The sequence below is a fragment of the Pipistrellus kuhlii genome, unplaced genomic scaffold, assembly GCF_014108245.1.
Source record: "Pipistrellus kuhlii isolate mPipKuh1 unplaced genomic scaffold, mPipKuh1.p scaffold_m20_p_40, whole genome shotgun sequence".
NCBI classification, from domain to species: domain Eukaryota; kingdom Metazoa; phylum Chordata; class Mammalia; order Chiroptera; family Vespertilionidae; genus Pipistrellus; species Pipistrellus kuhlii.
Window position 1 is genome coordinate 3,005,848 of NW_023425541.1, and position 14,977 is coordinate 3,020,824.

General features: G+C 40.0%; 1 protein-coding gene across 1 annotated transcript in view; it reads right to left on the bottom strand.

Moving 5' to 3' along the window:
• The window catches only part of TEX11 (testis expressed 11), a 285,049-nt gene that overhangs the window by 183,960 nt on the left and 86,112 nt on the right, over positions 1–14,977 (bottom strand). The window lies entirely within an intron of this gene.

Genomic DNA, 14,977 nt, shown 5'->3' on the forward strand with positions numbered 1-14,977 from the left:
ACGTTATCTATGGAACATTCTGATAACCACTACTAATATATTAGTATGAGCCTCAGGATTTCAAAACCTAAACTTAAAAAGCAAAACAAAGATCATTCGCCATAAAATTGGTATTCCAAGGGAGGATGTCAATAAAATTTTGGTGAAATAAATTAAACTGAAGACATTACTTTGAAACATTCCTTTTTAAAACTCTAAAAAGACCCAGAACTACCAAACTGAGTTTTTAGCTTCCTAACAAGGATGCAATAATGCTGGCCTAGTCATTGTAAGTCTCCTTTGGTACATTAAACCTTCTAAATTCAGTTTTTTAAGTTACCAATTGAGGATGGAACTTTTGTAATGGTGGTATAAGGAGTTCTTGAATCCTTTCCCCAATGAAACAACCATTTTCCTGTTAAAATTGTTAAATGACCAGTTAAAGTCTTTTGAAATTGCCCTAAGGATCTAGAGCAAATGGGAAAATATTTAAAACACAACTAAATCTCAGAATAGTGATAGTCTGTAGCATTTGAGCTCTTATCTCCTATCTACACCTGCTGCTATCCACACCAGCTCCATCTCACAGAAGCCATTCCAGATGAATAATGTCAAGAAGGTGGGAGTTCCCTCTTGCTCTAGCTCCTAGACTCCTAGGCTATTGTTTCACCTAGGGAGGAGAGGGCTGCCAGCGTCTCTTGTCTTCCCCAGGCCTATGCTATGGAAGTGCTATTCAGGACAGATACAATGAAAGAGATGGGTCTTCCTTTCCCCCACTCAGTTCTCACTCTTAGAGTAAGAAAGACTCTATGCCAGGTACAACAGATCAAGAATATTAGACCCCTGGTTGCCTTCACCCAGGCTGGCTCACTGGACAGCGCTTCCATGCCAGGAGGGCATGCTAGTAAGATCAGGGTCAACCATCTCCTCAGCATCCACTCATAGAGCAAGGGTGTCACTCCAGGAAAAGCAAGCGAAGCTCCTGCCACTAACTCCAGTAGGGTGGCACAGAGTTTCTGCCCAGGGGATGAAGCAGGCAATGAAGTGGAAGATCTCAGCATCCCTGCCTGAAGGGACTGACTATCTAGAACAGAGCAGGAGATGTTCCTGCCTAAGGGGCATTGTCAAAATCAATGGAGATCTTGTCAGTGAGCAACTAAGAGGGGACTGGTAGCCATAATAATAGTGGCAACAAGTGGGGGAAACAGCTAAAAGTTTAACACAGGGGCAAGATATAGCCAAGAACAATCCTAGGTTCACATTCATCTCTGAGGCTACACAAGGCTATGCATACTGATCCATCAGCGAAGAGCCTGTGAGGCTGAATGGCTCAAATGGCTTCAGGAGAACCTCTTCCCAAAAAATAATTGAAAATTAAGGTACTCTGATCAGGGATTCATACTTGAGAGAATGAATCCCAAGAAAAAAATGTTCATTTAATGTGAACTAATAAAGAAGGAATTTATCTGCTTGAAATGGACTCCCCACAGTCAAACAAGGGTCCAAAGTCTATAAATAATAAGAGCCTAGAGGTCATTTGCTTACAGGATCTTCTTGGCTACTCCATATTCCAGAAAGAACCTCAGACTGAACTCTGCCTCCCACACTATGCCTGTTTGTTTACACCATCTGAGTCAATCACTGCAGGGAAGCCATGGTTTCATCTTTCCACCAAAGGACTGAGACCTCCCCTGTCTAATCAAAACTGCACAATTTAGGTAACTCATTTACATAAAACAGGCTGAATTGAGAATCTGGATGGGAAATTTTTAAATTGAATAAATTAGGGTGACATTGGTTCACAAAATCAATACAGGTTTCACAAGTACAAAATTCACCAAAAAAATCATCTGCACACTGAATGGTGCAACCATTGCCAACACAAAGTTTCTTTCTTTTTACTTTTTTAAAAAATATATTTTTATTGATTTCAGAGAGGAAGGAAGAGGGATAGAAACATCAATGATGAGAGACAGACACTGATTGCCTCCTGCATGACCCCCCTGGGGATCGAGCCCACAACCCAGGCATGTGCCCTTGACCAGAATTGAACCTGGGACTTTTCAGTCCACAGGCCGATGCTCTATCCACTGAGCCAAACCAGGTAGGGCACAAAATTTCTTTCTTTCTGCTGGGCAGGAACTTTTGCTATAAGAGATGGTCTCCCTTTGTCTCAATGGCACACAATTTAAATTGCTACCTGAATAAGTTCCCCAGGCTGCCAATCCTTTTTTACTTAAATAAATGCCTTTTGTTCTCTACTAGAGGCCTGGTACATGAAATTCGTGCATGGGGGATGAGAGTCCTTCAGCCTGATCTGCACCCTCTCATAGTCTGAGACCCCTTGCTCCTTACTGCATGCCTGCTCGCTATTCCTTGGTGCTGCCATGGAGGTGTGAGAGGCTCCTGCCACTGTCACTGCACTCACCAGCCCTAAGCCCAGCTTCTGGCTGAGTGGCGCTCCCACTATGGGAGAGCACTGACTACCAGGGGGAAGCTCCTGTGTTTAGCGTCTGCCCCCTCGTGGTCAGTGCACATCAGAGCGACCAGTCATTTTCTGGTCATTCTGCCATAATGGTTGCTTAGGCTTTTATTATATAGGTTACAATCTAAAATTAATGTTGATTTACAATGGTAAGGAAGCCAAGCTTAAAAACCAAATCACAGCTTTGGGTTTAGGTTCTATATGTAAAGAGCTTACAAGTTACTACCCCATTCTAACAAGTAAAAAACATAAAAAACTAAAAATCAAGAACTCTTCTTAGATCCATAAGGAAAGGCACAGGGTAAACCACTGCCCTCAAGGTTGGAGAGATGGACAGGAAAATCAAGGAGTTGTGACCTACCACAGGAAAGATTCGCAAGCAGAAACTGCCAAGGAAAGCAGTGCTGGAACAGGAAATTGTGAACTATAAAATTGATAGTTTGCTAAAATCTCAGGGCAGAAAAGTCTGAGAGTTACAAACACCAGGGGAATATAGTCATAGAGGATGACCCACAATATTGTTAGATTGGCCTATAAAAGCAAATATCATAAAAATATCCCCTTGGGCTTTGGCAGGAAGAGGCTAAAAGAAACTATTCTGAAATACCCCAAAGCACTCTGTTCATCTTTTTTTTTTAATATATTTTGCCGAAACCAGTTTGGCTCAGTGGATAGAGCGTAAGCCTGCGGACTTAAAGGTACCAGGTTCGATTCCGGTCAAGGGCATGTACCTTGGTTGTGGCACGTCCCCAGTGGGGAAGGGGGGTGGTGTGTGGTGCAGGAGACAGCTGATAGATGATTCTCTCTCATCGATGTTTATAACTCTCTATCCCTCTCTCTTCCTCTCTGTAAGAAATCAATAATATATATATATATATATATATATATATATATATATATATATATTGTTTGATAATATATATATATTTAAATATAATTTATTGATTTTTTACAGAGAGGAAGAGAGAGGGATAGAGAGTTAGAAACATCGATGAGAGAGAAACATCGATCAGCTGCCTCCTGCATACCACCCACTGGGGACGTGCCCGCAACCAAGGTACATGACCTTGACCGAAATCGAACCTGGGACCTTTCAGTCTACAGGCCGACGCTCTATCCACTGAGTCAAACTGGTTTCAGCAACACTCTGTTCATCTTAACAAGGTCTTGCCTGATGGGAAACTAGTTAACCAGAGCTTAACTGACCTGGGAAAAAGAAATACTCACCTCCACCCCACTCTAGCTATTATGTACCACCAGAAAGGAGTAATAAACTGAGAAACACTTTTGAAGTTCACAGGTCAGAGGCATAGGCTCATCAAATGACAGAAATATTCATAGGACTACAGAACTCTTCAATTCTCCCCAAACTAAACACTGCATTACTAAAGGCCTATTTACACAGTTCCTTTTAATCAGTGGAAAATGTCCACCTAAGAAGAAAAACTGAGGGACATACCAAAATAAAAAAAACAACTTTAAGAGACAGAGAAAGCATCAGGACTAGACATGGCAGAGATGTTGAAATTATCAGGTTGGACATTCAAAATAACTATGGTTAATACAATAAGAGGTAATGAATAAAGTAAACAGATGGACAAAAAGAAAGCCCAGAATTTGCAGACAGAAGAGTGGAGGTCCTAAACCAGCTCTCATGGGGCATTAAAACTCAGCTGAATCTAAAGAAACTTCATTTTTTTATTTTTGAATTTTATTTTATTTATTTGCAACCTTTTCCTTCCTCTCTTCTCTTTTTCTTTCCCATTTTCTGCTCCTTTTTCCTTTTTAGTTTTTCTCTTTCCTTACTTTTTCCCCTTTTTAAAAAACTGATATTCATTATCTATCTGATTAGTTATTCTAGCCTCTGTTTTTTTTGTGTGTGAATATAATTTCTTCTTCCCTGCTTCTACTCAATTTTCCTTTCTCTTTTCTTTTTTTTTCCACTACTTAGTTTTTCAAACCTTTCTCTCTCTTCTCTTTATCTTTTCTTTTTTTCCTAATTTTTAAACTTGGTTCACTTCCTAAATTTAGGCCTATCTCCTCTCTCCTTTAATCTCCTTTTCAATTTTTTTCTTTCTTGACTACTTATTTCTTTTTTCCCCTCTTTAATTATAAACTGTAGGCCTTCTCCTATTCCTTTAATTGTTTAATGCTATTTTCTTTATTTTAAGCTCTGCATCTACAGATTCTGTCCCCCTCCTGCTTTCTCAGGGTGTTTTTTTGTTTGTGCTTTTGGTTTATTTGTTTTGTTGTGTTTAATCCCAAAAATTTTCTTTCTTTTTTGCCTATCATTCTTGCTCTCTTTTCTCTTTCCTAGTTCCCTATTCAATGGTGGTAACTTTTGTTGGAGTTACAGGGTTCTTGTGTACATTTGTGTTCTGTTCCTTCTGTGCTGTATCTTGTCTTGTTTTATTTTGTGCTGTTCAGTCAGCACCTCAACAATGGCACAACATGGTAAGGAGTGAGTGACATAATAAGACACCCTGAGAGAAGACTCAATTGATGAACAGGACAATAACATTTAAAACCCAACTACATCAGGAGAATGCAAATATCTCAAGTAGGGTGACTTCTTAGAACATCCAGCCCATGAGACTTGAAAGAATACTTCACTGGGTCCCACAACATATCTACTACATAAGATCAACCCACAAAATCTGGGTGGCATAATAGTTTAATCTAATACAAAGAAAGAAATACAAAGGAATAGCAAAAATTGGGAGATAAAGAAACAACCCCCAAATGAAAGAAAAGGAGGAATCATGGATAAAGAAACTAAATGAAACAGAGGCAAGTATTTTGTCAGAGAAAGAATTCAGAGTAATGGTTATGAGGAATCTCAAATATCTGGATGAGAAATACATGCAACTCAATGAGAATTTTGAGGGACTGAATGATAAATACACCAACATGAGTAAGAAACAAGATGAAATGAAGAGTGACATAGCTACAACAAAGAACACAATGGAAGGTTTCAACAGTAGACTAGAAGCAAAACACTAAATCAGTGAGTGAGAAGACAAGGTAGAAATAAACACCCAAACAGAGCATCAAGTGGGGAAAAAATTAAAAAGCAGGAGGAGAGACTAATGGACCTTTCAGACAATATGAAATGAAACATTTGCATAATAGGGGTGCCAAAAGGAGAGGAAACTGAACAAGGAATAGAAAACCTATTTGAAGAAATAGTGACATTGGAGAAGGAAGATAGCGGCTGGCAGGACAGAGGTGAGGGAGAGGAAGAAAGTGAGGGTATGAAAGGAGAATGTGTGGATGTGTGTGGTGTGTGTGTGAGTGAGTAAGGTACAGTTAAAGCCCCAGAGGAGTAGCAGGGGCTCTCAGACCAGGCTCTCTTATACAAGGAGAGACTACCACCGCTGCGGGCACTCCCTGGACTGGAGGACTTCAGCACGAAGCCCACACCATCTTGAATGGGAGACAGCCTTTTTTAGGAACTCATCAACACCACCAACCAGGCAGGCCTTGGAACTGCCCTGTGACCCAGCAGCCACTCCAGCCAAAATCCTGCTGCCCCACCCACAGACCCACGAACGCTGGAACCTCCACTTCCAAAGGTGCACCATTCAGCAGCAGTAAGTGCAATCTCCCCCTCCCCGGTGGCAAAACTCCGGACAAAACTTTCATGTGTTTCCAGCACACGCAAGCATCCAGGGCACTCCACTCCATAGACAGTGCCTGGGAGCCACTGGGAGCCTCCATGGGTGTGATTTTTGTACAGACAAGGGTGCATGGCCCTGCAATAGAAATTCTGAACTCCCTCTTCCTGAATAAATGCACATGGACACACCAGCTGTTCAACTTCAGAGCCAGGGACCCTAAAAGTGTGTCAGAGCTCTGAGCAGGCAAACTCACCACCACAGACAAGGGCAGGCACCCTGAGCCCTTATATCCACAGGGTCCTCTGGGAAACTGCGTTGAGCCCCTGCTGGGTGTGGTTCTATACAGACAAGAACGTGCTGACCAGCAGTAGAAATTCTGAATTCCCGCTTCATGAATAACTGCCCACATTCACTCCAGGTGCTCACCCTCAGTGTCAGGTCCCCTCAGAGTACATCAGAGCTCTGCACTGGCAAACGCACCTCCACAGATGCAAATTTCCAACAGGCAGGCACCCTGAGCCCATCTACCCACAGGGCGCTAGAGGGAGCCACTGTGAGCTCTCCCTGGGTGTGATCTTGAACAAACAGGGGCACACTCCCACCTTGCAGTAGAAATTCCGAATTCACTCATCCTGGAGACCTGCCCACAGATTTTTCAATCATGTGGCTACACTGCCAGGGCCCTTCAGAGAGCTTCAGTGTGACTCACAGGCAAACATACCGTGAGTGCTCCTGTGAGCCACCAATGGGAGTGAGCATCTATCCACCACAGGTACAGCAGAAAAAACTGGGTCTTCCCACCCCACAACTACAGAACTCTGGACATCATAGTAACACCTTTCCACAATGCAAGCCCCCTGAGCCCCATCACCCCAACAGATGGTTCCTGGGAGCCACTGTGAGTCCACCCAGGGCATGCATGATTTCAACTAACAGTGCAAGGCAGCAAAAATTAGGACACTCCCCTCCACAGCTGCTAAATTCTAAACACTGTAGTACTGCCTCTTAAGCTCATAGGCCTACATCAAGAGAACCCAAATAGCTAAATAGAAAGCAACACTAGATTACCAAGCCCAGGAGAACTGAGAGATTACACCAGAAGCACCATCCCCAAAAGAACCTGGCTAGCAAAGCAATTGAATCTACAATTAAAACACTAAGGACTTGTGTGCATGCATATGGGCCGAGCCAGTGGCCATGGACAACAGGGGGAGGAAAGAAGGGGCATATGTAGGGACGGGTTTGGGATGGGAATGGGGGGATGAGGACAATTACGTGATACAATAATCAATAATAAAAAATAATAAAAAAATAATCACCTACATAAAAAAAAGAAAAGACACACTGTGCCCCAAGAACAGACCAATAACAATCTCACTGCAGCATACACCAAGCTTTCTACAATCAATCCCCAAACCTGAAAGAAAAAGAATATGCTCTCTGTCACCTGCAGGGTATTTGAGTTTCGTTTTGAATCAATTGCCCTTTCTGTCAAGACTATATCTTTCTCTGTGTTTCCAACTCCCAGACGGATTAAGGGAAAATAAAATTGAGCATCTGCTTCCCTTAAATTTTTTGTTGTGGTTAACCCATTTTCTCTCAATCTTGCATTCAATAAATGCTGAAAGAATAAATATAATCACTATATGTATATTTTTAAAAAATTATAGGAAGACAAAAAAGCAATCCCCAAAGGAAAGAAAAAGAGGAATCACCAGAAAGGAAGTTAAGTGAAATTGAGGCTACGAGCTTAACAGAGAAAGAATTCAGATTAATGGTATTAAGGATGTTTAAATGGCTAGATGACAATTAAATTCAACTCAGTGAGAAGTATAAGGAGCTGAATGAGAATGTTGCCAACATGAAAAGGAACCAAGAGGAGATGAAGGATGACATAGCTGCAATAAAGAACACAATGTGCGGAAAATGGTTTGGCTCAGTGGATAGAGTCGGTCTGCGGACTGAAAGGTCCCAGGTTTGATTCCAGTCAGGGGCACATACCTTGGTTGCAGGAACATCCCTGGTGAGGGGTATGCAGGAGGCAGCTGTTCAATGTTTCTCTCCCATCAATGTTTCTAACTCTCTATTTCTCTAACTCTCCCTTCTTCTCTGCAAAAAATCAATAAAAAATTTTTTTTTAAAGAACACAATGTAAGGCTTTAAACAGTAAACTAGAAGAGGCTGAGGACTGCATGAGCAAATTAGAAGACAATGTAGAAAAAAACACACATATACAGCAGCAACTGGAAAGAAGACTTAAAAAGCAAGAGGAGAGCCTAAGGGAGCTTTGGGACAACACAAAATGAAACAATGTTCGCATAATAAGGGTCCCAGAAGGAGAGAAAGAGAAGCAAGGAATAGAAACCTGTTTGAATAAATGACAGAAAACTTCCCTGATACTGGCATGAAAAAAAAAAAAATGCAAGTCCAAAAAGCACATAGAGTTCCAAACAGGATGAATCCTAAAAGATTCATCACCAAGAGTCATCATAATTAAATTGGCAAACACCAACGACAAAGTAAGAATATTAAAGGCTGCAAGACAGAGACACAGAAAGTAACCTATAAGGGTTCTCCTATTAGAATATCAATGGATTTCTTAACAGAAACACATTAGGCCAGAAGGGAATGAAATGAAATTCACAAAGTGATGCAAAGCAAGGGACTGACCCAAGAATACTATCCCAAGCAAGGCTATCATTCAAAATTGAAGGTGGAATCAGGAGCTTCACAGACAAAAAAAAGCCTAAGAGAGTTTATCACTACAAAGCCAGCAATGCAAGAAATGCTGAAGGGACTGGTGTAAAAGGATAAAAGAGAAAGGCAAGAAGAAACACAAACATTAAGAAAAAAATATGAGAATAAACATGTACTTGTCAATAATAACATTAAATGTAAATGGACTAAATGCAACAATAAAAGAAACAGGTTAATTCAATGGATAAGAAAACATAACCCATATATTTTCTGGCTACAAAATACCCACCTCAAAACAAAGGATTCACACAGACTGAGAGTGAAGGGATGGAAAAACATATTTAAGGCAAATGGAAATGAGAAAAAATCTGGGGTTGCGATACTTATATGTGATAAAATAGACTTCAAAGTAAAGGCTATAACAAGAGATAAGGAAGGCCACTACATATACTAAAGGGAACAATTCAACAAGAAGATATAACTCTGGTAAACATATATGCAACCAATACAGGAGTACACAAATACATAAAACAACTTTTGGAAGATATCTAGGGAGAGACTAATAGCAATACAATCATAGTAGGGGACGTTAGTACTCCACTGATACCACTGGACAAATCAACCAAACAAAAAAATCAGCAAAGAAGCAACAATTCTAAATGGCACAATAGATCAGATGGACTTAATTGACATCTTTAAAACATTCCACCCCAAAGATACAGAATATACATTCTTCTCCAGTGCACATGGAACATTTTCAAGGATAGATAACATATTAAGACACAGGCAAAGTTTCCACAAATTCCAGAAGATAGAAATCATTCTCAGATCACAATGGCATAAAACTGGAAATCAACTATAATAAAAACAATCCAAAGAAATCAAACACATTGAGACTAAACAGCATGCTATTAAACAATGACAGGGTAACCAGAGAGATCAAGGAAAAAATAAAAAACATCCTGGCAACAAATTACAATGAAACAACAACAATCCACAATCTATAGGACACAGCAAAAGCAGTCTTGAGAGGGAAATTCATAGTTCTGAAAGCCTAATGCAAAAAAAGAAGAAACAATGGTAATAAATTATGTAACCTTACAGCTCAAAGAGTTAGAAAGAGAGCAACAAGAAAAGCCCAGTGTAAGCAGAAGGAAGGAAATAACAAAAATCAGAGTGGAGATAAACGACATAGAGACCAAATAAACAATACATAAGATCAACAAAACCAAGAGCTGGTTCTTTGAAAGGATAAACAAGATAGATGGAACTCTAGCCAGGCTAACCAAGAAACAAAGAGAGAGGACCCAAATAAACAAAATCAGAAATGAAAGAGGTGAAATAACAACAGACCCCACCGAAATACAAAGGATTGTTACAAAATACTACGAACAACTCTATTCCAACAAACTGAACAACCTGGAGAAAATGGACATATTCCTAGAAAAATATAACCTTCCAAAACTCAATCAGGAAGAATCTAAAAATCTCAATAGACCAGTGACTTGGGAAGAAATTGAAACAGTCATCAAAAAGCTTCCAGCAAACAAAAGCCCAGGGCCAGATGGCTTCACAGGAGAGTTTTACCAAACATTCAAGGAAGAACTTAAACCTATCCTCCTCAGACTATTCCAGAAAATACAAGAGGAAGGAACACTTCCAAACTCCTTCTATGAAGACAACATCACCCTAATACCAAAACCAGATAAAGACAACTCAATGAAAGAGAATTACAGGGTAATAACCCTCATTAACATAGATGCCAAAATTCTCAACAAAATTCTAGCAAATTAGATCAGAAAGATCATACATCATCACCAATTACAATAGGATTTATCCCTGGGATGCAAGGATGGTACAATATCTGCAAGTCAATAAACGTGATACATCACATAAACAAATTGAGAGATAAAATCACACAGTCATATCAATTGATGTAGAAAAAGCATTTGACAAAATCCAGTACCCTTTCTTGATAAAATTCTCAACAAGGTGGGAATAGAAGGATCATATCTCAACATAATAAAAGCTATATTTTATAAACCCACAAGAAATATCATACTCAATAGGAAAAATCTCAGACCATTTCTCCTAAGAATAGGTACAAGACAGGGATGCCCACTCTCACCACTCCTGTTCAAAACAGTACTGGAAATACTAGTTATTTCGATTAGACAACAAGAAGTAAAAGGCATCCAAATTGGAAAAGAAGTAATACTGTCCTTATTTGCAGATGACATGATACTGTACATTAAAAAACCCTAAAGACTCCATCAAAAAATTATTAGACTTAATAAATGAATTCGGCAATATAGCAGGATACAAAATTAACACCAAGAAACCCATGCCATTTTTACACACCAACAGTGAACTTACAGAGAGACCAAGAAAACAATCCCATTTACCATCGCACCAAAAAAATTAAGATACCTAGGAATAAACTTAACTAAGGAGGTAAAAAACCTGTACTCTGAAAACTACAAGACATTGGAAAAAAAAAGATAGAGGAAGACACAAATAGAAGAAGATCATACGGTGTTCATGGATTGGTAGAATCAACATCATTAAAATGTCTATACTACCCAAAGCAATCTATCCATTCAGTGTACTCCCCATTAAAATACCAATGGCATATTTCACAGATCTAGAAAGAACTCTCCAAAAATTCATCTAGAATTTTAAAAAAGAGCCCAAATAGTCACAGCAATTCTGAGAAAGAGGAATAAAGAAGGAGGGATCTCAGTACAAGATTTCAAGCTGTATTACAAAGCCACTGTTCTCAAAACAGCCTGGTACTGGCACAAGAACAGACAGACATTTAATGAAATAGAATAGAGAATCCAAATATTGACCCAAACCACTATGCTCAATTAATATTTGACTAAGGAGGCATGAACATACAATGGAACCAAGACAGTCTGTTCAATAAATGGTGTTGAAACAATTGGGCAGATACATGAAAAAAAAAATGAAACTAGATCACCAACTTACACCATACACAAAAATAACCTCAAAATGGATACAGGACTTAAACATAAGATGGGAAACCATAAAAATACAAGAGGAATCCATAGGCAGCAAAATCTCAGAAAATTTGCTGAAAGAACTTCTTCAGTGATACTGCTCCTAGGGCAATGGAAGCTAAAGAGATAATAAACAAATGGGACTACATAAAAATACAAAGCTTTTTGTACAGCAAAAGAAACCATAAACAAAACAACAAGAAAGCCCACTTTATGGGAGAACATATTTACAAATGTTATCACTGATAAAGGTTTAATCTCTAACATCTACAGGCAATTTATACAACTTAATAAAAAGAAGATAAATGATCCAATAAAAAAAATGGGCAATGGACCTAAATAGAATCTTTTCAACAGAAGACAGAGGAAGGCCAAGAGACACATGAAAACATACTTAAAGTCATTAATTATCTGAGAGATGCAAATCAAAACGACAATGTGGTACCTTTTCACACCTGTCAGAATGACTATCATCAACAAATCAACAAAGGACAAGTGCTGAAGAGGGTGCAGAGAAAAAGGAAGCCTCGTGCACTGCTGGTGAGAATGCAGACTGGTGCAGCCACTGTGGAGAAAAGTATGGAGTTTCCTCAAAAAACTAAAAATGGAACTCCCATTTGACCCAGTAATCCCACTCCTAGGAATATATCCTAAGAAACTAGGAACACCAATCAAAAAGGATATATGCACCCCTATGTTCATAGTGGCACAATTTACAATAGCTAAGATTTGTAAATAGCCTAGGTGCCCATCAGCAGATGATTAGATCAGAAATTTTTGGTACATCTACACAAAGGAATACTATGTTGCCATAAAAAAGAAGAATTCTTACCATTTGCAGCAACCTGGATGAAACTGGAGAACATTATGCTAAGCGAAATAAGCCCGTCAATGAAAAAAAAATTTTTCACATGATCTTACTCATTTGTTGATAATAAAGAACATTATAAATTGATGAACAAAAAGATAGATAAAGAGGCAGTAAACCATCAAACAGACTGTCAAATTACAGCGGGAAGGTTAGGGAGAAGTGGGGGAGATAACAGATCAACCAAAGGACTTGTATGCATGCAAATAAGCATAACCAATTGACGCAAAACACTGGGGTGTGAGGGTATGTATGGGAGTGAGGTGGAGAGGGGGGGCAATGGGAAGATATATATACATATAATAAATCAGTTAAAAATGGGGGGGGGGGAGATTTAAAAAGAACAATGCAAGGAGGAGAATCCAAGATGGCTGCACAGGTAAACACCTAGCCGCGGCCGCACACAATAATTTCAATAAAATACAACTCAAATATAAAATGGACATTACCCAGAACTACAAGAAAGTCGACTGATTGGAAATTCTACTACGAGAAGCAAGAAGAAAACCAGAAGGAAGAGCAGAGGAGCTGTAAAAGCCTAAGGTACAGAGACACATGGTGCAAAGAGAATGGAGCCGGAGAGGAGGGGCGGCTGAGTGCCTGGCTGGCGTTCCCTAGCAGGAAGGAGATAAAAGCTCTGACTGTGCTGGGCCCCAGTTCCGACTGCTCTGAACCCTAGTACTAGGCCAGACCCCAGGGACCCAGGCTCATCCATAGGGAGCTGGGCTGTAAGGCGAAACCCCGGTGGAGCGACGAAAGGAGGTCCCGGAGGCGCGCACATTGCACACAGAGAAGGGACGGTTGGCTGTGCCGCGAGATTGCCCTGGCAGGAAGGAGACTGGGGCTCCAGACTGCTCTGAACGCCACCTCCAACTCCACTTCCAACTGAACTGAACCCCAGTTCCGGGCTCACTGGGGGAGAGCCTAGACTGTTTGGTAGCAGGCGAAAATCGAGGGCACCTTTCTCTCAGAGGTGCTTGCAAGGAGTACTGAAGGACCCTGGGGATTACTGAGACTCAGGAACCGCATAGGGCGGGGCTGACGGTAGCCAATCCTGTAGGCTTCACCATGAAACTCCGCCCCATCAGGGAAGCTTCAAAAATGTCAAGACAACGAAATAGATCACAAACGAAAGAAATGGAGGACAAAATGCGACTGGATATAGAGTTAAAATCTACGCTTATAAGGTTTTTTAAGAATTTCCTAGAAAAGGTCGATAAGACCTATGAGGATATGAAAAGGGATCAACTAGAATTAATAAGGAATCAACAAGAAATGATAAGGGATCAACAAGAAATAAAGAATACATTGTCTGAAATAAAAAATATTCTACAGAGTCCTAAAAACAGAATGGAAGATCGCAAGAATTAAGTCAAATATTTGGAACATAAAGAGCCAGAAGACACTGCTCTGCAGAAGCAAGAAGGCAAGAGAATCCAGAAAATTGAAGATAATGTAAGAAACCTCTGGGACAACTTCAAGCGAACCAACATCAGAATTATGGGGGTCCCAGAAGATGAGAGAGAGCAAGATATCGAAAACATACTGAAATAAATAGTGACAGAAAACTTCCCCCACCTGGTGAAAGAATTAGACTTACAAGTCCAGGAAGCACACAGAACTCCAAACAAAAGGAATCCAAAGAGGACCACACCAAGACAAATCATAATTAAAATTCCAAGAGCAAAAGACAAAGAGAGAATATTAAAAGCAGCAAGAGCAAAGCAGGTAGTTACCTATAAAGGAGCACCTATACACTTGTCAGCTGATTTCTCATCAGAAACCATGCAAGCCAGACGGGAATGGCAAGAAATATTCAAGGTGATGAATAGTAAGAACCTACAGCCAAAGATAATCTACCCAGCAAAGCTATCACTCAGAATCGAAGGCCAGATAAAGAGCTTCACTAATAAATAAATAAAAAAAGCTAAAAGAGTTCATCACCACCAAACCAGAATTATATGAATTGCTGAAGGGGGTTCTTTCAGAAGAGAAAGTAAATAAAGATAAAAATTATGAACAACAAATACATAATTATCAACAAGTGAATCTAAAAACCAAGGAAATTTTTAAAAAATCTGATGAACAATATTAACTGTTGAATATAAAGAATCAGAGGTATGGAAGGGGAGTGAACTGACGATTCTTGGGGAAAAGGGGAGAGGAGGATGTGGGAAGAGACTGAACATAAACTGTGCACCTATGGATGAGGACAACGGGGGGTGGGGAAAGGGCAGAGGGTGGGGTGGGAAGCTGGTGGAGGAGAGCAATGGAGTGGGGGGAAGGAACATTTGTAATAATATGA